Genomic DNA, 7,863 nt, shown 5'->3' with positions numbered 1-7,863 from the left:
ATCCCAGGTCCACATGCAGTTGTAACAACAGAAAGAGGTCATGGGGACTCTTTTTCCCACTTTCCTCCAGTAGTAAAATCTTGCATGATAATATATTACTTGTCATATTCAGATTTCCCCAGTTTTCCTCATTCACGTGTATGTGTGTGTCCCAACTCTTTTTTTTTTTTAATAAATGCTTCTCAAATACCAGTGTAAAATGACTTCTACCTCTGGGGGAAACAAAAAAGAAAAAAGGCAAAGTGACCCATTTTATTCTGAACGCAGTCAGTGTAAAGCAGCCTTGGCCCAGAGTAAAGTTTCCCTTCTGCACAGCAGGTGCAGAGGCAGGAGCGACTGCTGGGCAGCTTCAAGATGCAGCCTGGGGGTGCTGCTCTGTGTAGGGGCTCAGACAGAGGTGGCCTGCGAGCATATCTTAACAGCAGAGAGCGAAGATCCCCTCTGCCACCTTCATCGGCCACAGTGATTTCCCTTCAGCACTGCCGGTAGGCAAACAGCTAGGAAGCTATGAGGGACAGGAGAGCCTGTGTGTCCTGCCCTGATCACACCTGCTGAATTATGATGGCTTGTGCTTACTCCAAAGTCTCCCTTGATCCAGAGGCAAGAACAGAAAGAAAGTGATGTTGTGCAGACCTGCTCCCAGGAGGATTATCTGGTCAACCTCTCTCAGCCTATATCCCACCAGCTCAGCACTGTCCTGTCCCTGAGCCCTTTTCACCCGTTCCAACAGATAGGCCTCCAGGGTCACATCTCACTAGCACTGGGTGGGGACAGGACATAGATCAAGCACCTCCATATGTCAGGGGCAGGAAACAGTGACTTAAGAACAAATGTGGACATCTGTGTCTACCTAGGGGGGTGAAGTAAGACTCAAATGTAGACAGTGTAGTCCCTAAGATGCAGAATGACCACACATGTGAGAATGTGTCACTTCTCTGAACCTCAGATTTGCTGTCTACATGGGGGCTACCAATGTCCCTTTAAAAGCCAGTATTTTAGGCTTTCTAGCCACATGGCCTCTGTCCACTGTAACTTCAGAGCAGCCTTCAGTAATGGCAAACCTTTGAGAGCTTACAGTGATAACAAACACCCCACTGGGGTAACCATGTCATGGGCTCACCACCACTGGCCTAGACAATGTGCTGCCACACGAGTAGGCCAAGCCTCTGTGGAATCGGACTTAGGAAGCAGGTGGGCAGCTGGATTTGGCTGAAGAGCCTTAGTGTTCAATCCTCAATGTGTATGGTTGGTACCTTCATAGTTCCCTCACAAGGCCACAGTGGTGAGAGATGGAGATGGTTCATGTGAAATTGTCCAGAAAAACGCTTGATGGATACTTGGCATTCAAGATGCACACATTGGAGGTTGGGTTGCTTTGCATAAGGTGCAGTAGTCTTCACACGCATATTATCCGAGTCTGGCCCTGGGGTAAAAGACACCATTTGAACAGTGCTGGAAGACCCTCAAAGTAAAACTTTTGGCAACAGAAATTCAGATCTTTATGAATTGCAGATATATACTACTAATAAAAAAGGGAAACAATAAAATAAATTTTATGTATAAAAAAATTCCAATCTTTATATAGATCTTGTGTTCCCATCTTACAGATAGATGCTCTTGTCCCAGCAAACATTCAAAAAAGAAAGTGATTTAATGCAATTTAACAATACCACACCTAGAGGCCTAAAGTCGCACCAACTTATTAGGAACAAATTCAGCTATGTAGGGTACCATGCTCACTCAGAAAAAATTCAGCCTCAGGCAGCAATTAATCTAAAGGCTCTACCCTTGAATGCATTTTATGTCTACAGATATTTTTTTTTAAAAAAAAGAATTTCCTTTAGTTTAAAGGTAAAGCACAAAGTTTTCAGTCATGGCAGAAAAAAAATCTACATTATTTTCTGCTTGGTCATTTTTGAATCAGAAATAGCATTAGTTAAAGTTCATAATTCTACAGATATGTGTAGGGATCAGCATCTGCCCCTGAGACGGGACCAAAGAGAAAGAGGTGATACATCCCCCTAATACCACTTATTGAAGAAGAACAGTCCAGGTGTGCATAGAAAACTTTCAGACCCCAGGTGGTGGAATTTCCCTGTCCTCTGAAGTATGGCTTTTTCTCAGGAACTCCTAACAGCCTTTCAACTGCTATGAGAAGCCAAGTGTTAGCAGCCCAACTGTGCCCTAGAATTAAACCAAGCATTGTATATTGAGGTGCTGGACTCCTTTGCTTTCCTTCCCGAGAGACACTCACTATGGCACACGATCTTCCAGCCTCGGATGAGGGTTCTTCTGGCCCAGGTCCCAAGTGGTGCCATAAGACTGAGCCATTGTGATGATACAGGCTTTGTCACCGGAACAATTTCAGACTTGCTGAAGTAGCCAAAAACCCTTTCCTTTGCCCCAGATCCACACTTCATTCTAAGCTCACAAATCCTCCAAGTGTGCGTTGAGTGAGCACAGCGTCCCTGGCATTCTTATAGGCACAGGTGCTATGCAGACAAACAGGCATGATCTCGTGATCCTATCTGCATGGAGCATGCGGTGGAGCACGGAGACAGATGTGGAAAGCTGACCTCTTTGGAGTGCGTGGTCTACAATAATACTTAAATGTTCCACAGTCATCTGTGCCTTGCCCCATCTGACAGAGCAGGACTGCAAAGAGAGGCAAGCACTGGATAAAGATGACAACAGAGGCCGCAGAGGATGCAGGCACAGAGACACATCTGTTCTCTGCCCTTACCCTTGAACTTGCTTTCTGTTTCATCTCATGTTGCTGCAGTTGGGGAACAGGTAATAAATCTGTGGGCTGGATTCAAACCACAATGGAGAGGGGCAGATGGAGGACCCTCTGGTGCACAGTGCAAATCCAGGCTCCCTCCTGCCAGTGCTGCCTGTGGCCCCCATCTCAAGGCTTTCTCTGAATTCTGTACCCTACTTCCTTTTCTGCCCCTTCAGGCCTTGTACCAGCCCCTATTGCTGCTCTTCCCTGGGTGAGTCTTCATCCTTTGTTGCCCACAGCATGATAAAGATCCCTCCATCTACCCTCCCAACTGTGCACTGGATTGCCACCACACCCAGCAGGTCCTGCTCGGTAGAAGCAATTCAGCAGGCCAAGAGGGCAGAAGAGTAGTGGCTCTGTCACACCTCATGGACAGACTGTGCTCCCTTATTATACCCCGCATACAGGAAGAGGGTGCAGCAATTTGCATCAAATGCATGAGTTATGATGTTACCACCAAGGACTCTTAAAGCAAAACCTACCCTGCATGGTTTCATGAACATTTACCAGCTTCATAAAAGCCAAGCCACTACATACAGAAGACTGAATAAAGACACATGAATGCTAGGTCTTTGCGGAGGGCTGTCTTCTTCTCCTTCCTTCCTCCTCCTTTCTTCCTCCTTCCTCTCCTCCACCTCCCCCCTCCTACTTGTCCTTCCTCTGCTCCTCTTCCCTTCGTCTTTCCTTCTCCCTCTCCCACTCCTTTCTCTCTCCCTCTTCTCCCTTATTCTTCTCCTTCTTCTTCCCATTCTCCATTTTCTTCTAAACGTTCAACTTTGAATATCTATAGACTTTATACAAATAAATCTTCACATAAAAATGATCTTTCAAGGAGAACTTGCCTAAGGCCAATGTAACTAAAAATAATAGAAGCCAAGGAGGTCTGCAAAGGTTGTCTTATCTAACCTTGTAATTCATTCTACAAATAAGGACGTGGAAGCCCTTTGAAGGGGAAGGATGCCTAATCCACACAGCTACAAACCTGGATTCACACATCCAAGAAGGGGCAAAAAGTGTCCTAGAAGCAAGGGCTCTGGACTCAGTGAGGCTTCTCTGTACCCACACATAGTGTAGTACCTAATAATCTTGGAGCTTTTTTGGGGGGAGGGGGGTTGAGACAGGGTCTCACTATGTAGTTGAGACTGAACTGGAACTCACTGTGTAGCCCAAGCTGGTCTCGAACTTGCTGCGATCCTCCTGCCTCAGCCTCCTGAGTGCTGGGATTACAGGTGTGCACCACCACACCCTGCCTTCTTGGGGTTCTTTCTGTTCACCCTGTATCCTCGGGCTCCTAAAACCTCTTATATGTTTCTTCTCCTGTGAAGGTCTCAGACTCCAGTGACTGCCCATTTCCCATTTACCTCACTAATTTTTATTCACCTGGAAATTTTGTGTTCAGCTTTCACTGCGGCCTACTCAAAAGTTCATTTCCTTTCACTCAATATAGCTTCAACTTCCTATCAGAGCAGAACACTTCCTTGCCTGACTGGCATTGCTCAAAGTTGAGCTTGGAAAGGTTGCGGGGGGGTGGTGTACAGGCACCTGCTGACACCAGAACGGGGAGACTGTCAGACAGGAAGATGAGCAGGCCCAGCTGAGGAGCCTCTCAGGGTCAAGGAGACACCACTACCCCAGAAGGGCAGCCAGCCCGATGGTGGAAACATTCACAGCCATGTGGTTGAGAGGGGCCGGGAGAGTGAAGAGGCTAGGAATAGAAAGAGAGACTGAGAGATGAGTCAGAGGATGAGAAGGCAAGGCAGAGGGCAAACGACACCCACTCACTGACAAATCCCCAGACTTTTCAGGTGGAAAATGTCAGACCAATTTGGGGCCCAGACTTCCATTCCCTAAAATAAAAGTCACCCAGGTGATGTGCAAGATTCATGTTAATGAAGTCACATAGATCTTGCATTTTAAGAAAGCTGAAATTTGCAAGAAGAACAGAAATCATCCCATGGGCTCCACCATTCCCAGATGCACAGCCAGGGGCTTGTTCTCATCTCAGGCTGCCAAGCTTCATTTCTTGCTCTAGAAAATGGAGACACATGCCAAAACATGAGCATCTCTCTGCAGCAGTACAGAGAGATTGAAGCCTGGCATCAGAAAATATGGGCTCCCTATCCTGGTCACCTCTCTCAGGATGAGAGCAAGCAAGTGACTTGAACAACCCCCACCTCAGTTTCTCCATCTGTAAAACTGGAGTAGCAATGCTATCGATCTAGGGATAGAGGGGAGCCCAAATGAGTGGTAAAGTCATGCTTGGCCAGCGGTGAAAGCTATGCAACTGCTTATTACCATTATTGTTACTATTTTCAATGTCCGTTATACTACAAGTAGACTGGTAACCCTTATATTTGAGTGGTGAATCGTAAGAATCAAAAAGTTAGTCCCTTCATTGCCATTTAATTTGTATTCTAATGATTTCTTTGAAACAGGAATATATTGCTAGAGTGGCATTTATTATAAAAGGAAAAAATGAATGAACCACTTATCTACGGACATAAATCATTGACTTATGCCTCCTCCAACCCAGGATCCACATCTATCTATGGATGTTAATCTCAGGGCCAGAGGGAAATATTGTGGGTACCCAGAACAGCCAACCAGCCGGGTTTTGAAAATAAGAGCTCTTTGTCCTGGACATATACTTCTATTACTACTAGTAGCTGTAGTAATAACTAAAATCACAGCTTGCTAAGTATTTTGAAATCCACACCTGTAAGTCAGTGTTTGTGTTCCCTCTCAAGTCTTATTTCTGATATTTCAACATGTTCTGACACTGTCTTGAAATTGTTTCTCCAATGCTCTGCTCAGAACCCCCAGCCTTCTCAGCACCTTCCCTCTAGTTGTCTCTTCGTTCTCTAGTGAACTTCTCCTAGGTCTTGAAGTCTCCCCATGCATGTCTTGACCAGCCTTACAAGTCCGTACTTCATCATGTTGGAATTGCCACTTTCCTGGGCTGCATCTTTCCCTGGACTGGGAGCTCTGCAGGGGAGAAAGGGAACATTGTATCCTTTCCATCTCTCTGTGTTTCATTGGACCCAACACCACTGAGATGGATGAGTAGACAGTAGTTAGATGGATAGCAAAGTAAAGGATTCATGGGATCCTGGTCCAGTGGCTTTATGCAGATGTAGGAGATATTAAGAAGGGGTGGCCCACTAAGTCAGTGGAGAGAAGGGAGGTCCTCATCAGGTGAGGACAGATAGCACAGGCTCCAGAGCTAGTAAGACTGGGACTCTGCCTTCCACTCCTTAAGTGCAGTATGATTGAAAAAAAAAAAAAAAAACACTGATATTCTTAAAGGAGTCAGACATTAATCAAATAAAAATAAAATCTATCCAAAACTATGACAAAAGTATTTGAAAACTCAAGATATCAGAAAAACACTTTTAGAAAAAAATACCTGAAATCCCCAAGAAACTGAGATCCCCTATAGTCCTGGTGGAAAGGGACCCTTTGGCTCACCTGTCAACCTTGGCTACATGGACACAATGCTCATGGTGACTTTCTGAAGTGTGTATTCCCAGCAGTCATACAGGTCTACTTCATGGGCTATGCTCATTGTAACATTTGCACATAACTTCCCATGTACATTTTCGCTGCCCAAATTGGCCATTTATAACCCTTAATGCAAATGCCACTTTTAAAAATCAATTCTTTTTTCTATTAAAGACTCCAACATATGTCAAGACAATATAGCAATTCCAACCAAATAGCAGTTAGCAAGAGCTAAGATTTCTGTCCTGCTTCCATCGTACTGAGATACTAGACCAGAAAGAAAAAGGGAAGGAGAGGAGAGATACTGATTTATGGGATTTAATGAATCATCATATCATCAAACAGCGCATTGTAATGTGGGTCAGGCCAAGACTGCAAGCTCAGACTTGGACTTCTCCACCGAGGACATCCATGGTACAGTGTGGTACAGTAGATTGACTGTCTGCTTCCCTGTATATTGTGTATTCATTCACAGATCTATTAGAAAACATTATCAAGTGTCAGATTCTGTCTCGAGTCATTGTAAGTGAATGACATGGTTGTCTACCAGTGGGAATAGAGTTTGGTCAGTTACTGACACCAAGACTCTAACTGTCATGCCATCACAGTTGGAAACGCATGACCCTAAGAACGCACTTAGCACATTGCTGGGGTCCGAGTGAACCCATAGAGTACTTATTATATCAGCTTAACATAAAGTACAGATGAAATGCAAAGACCTCAAACTATAGGATCCTAACTACACAGAGTTCCATTTCCCTCCTGCCTTTGGAGGCAGGCAGTCAGAAAGAGGAAATTACGGAGCTGAGGACCCTTTATTATAGAGACTCTGCATGCTTCCATTTCTGAAATGCCTGGTCCTATTTCAGAGGGATGAGGAATGAGGGGTTCCCCAGGAATTTCATGGGCCATTCTACATCTAATTGGCCAGAACCTTTCCCATGGTCACCCATAGCAACATGGGATTGTGGGACATGTGGTATGTTAGTTAGCTTTCCATTACTGTGAAAAGATAGCTGGTATAAACAATTTAAAGGAGGAAATGTTTACATTAGCTCACAGTTTCAGAGGTTTCAGCCTATGGTCAGCTGGCTGCATTGATTTTAGGCCCTCGGTGAGGCAGAATCATCATGACAGAAGGAAATAATGGAGTAGAGTTGCTCGCTCATGGCAGCCAGGTAGCAGAGAGAAAAAGACAAAGCCAGAGAGAAAGGGACCAGGGAGAAGGAGACCCTTCAAAGCCTCACCCCACCATGACTTGCTTCATTTAATTAGGCCCCACCTTCTAGTAAGCGCATTGAGCTATGAACTTGTCAATGAGTGGTCTACTGATGAAGTCAGCTGCCTCGTGATCCAATCAATTTCCCCAGAGCCCATCGCCTGGCAACCAAGTCTTCAACACAATGAGCCTTTTGTGGGACTTTTTAGCTAAGAACCATAAGATGTGCTTTAAGTAAGAAGCCCTTGTGTGCTACCAGGATTCTGTAGCCATGGATGATGGATGTATCATGGGCTTTGGGGACAATTAGCAGCCCACCCTAGCCCTCTCCCCCTTTTCAAGCTGAGTTCTCCCCATTCCA

General features: G+C 45.1%; 1 long non-coding RNA gene across 1 annotated transcript; it reads right to left on the bottom strand.

Moving 5' to 3' along the window:
• Nucleotides 1-1,259: 1,259 nt before the first annotated feature.
• On the bottom strand, nucleotides 1,260-7,632 carry LOC104851801. Its single transcript, XR_777294.1, has 3 exons — nucleotides 7,566-7,632; nucleotides 5,499-5,767; nucleotides 1,260-1,423 (listed from the first exon to the last, which is right to left on the bottom strand). It is a non-coding gene; the product is annotated as an uncharacterized LOC104851801 (long non-coding RNA).
• Nucleotides 7,633-7,863: the final 231 nt, after the last annotated feature.

Source organism: Fukomys damarensis, unplaced genomic scaffold (genome assembly GCF_012274545.1).
Source record: "Fukomys damarensis isolate Sample0158 unplaced genomic scaffold, DMR_v1.0_HiC HiC_scaffold_21, whole genome shotgun sequence".
Classification (NCBI taxonomy): Eukaryota; Metazoa; Chordata; class Mammalia; order Rodentia; family Bathyergidae; genus Fukomys; species Fukomys damarensis.
The sequence above is the reverse complement of the archived record's forward strand: the minus strand, read 5'-3'. Positions and strand labels throughout refer to the sequence as shown.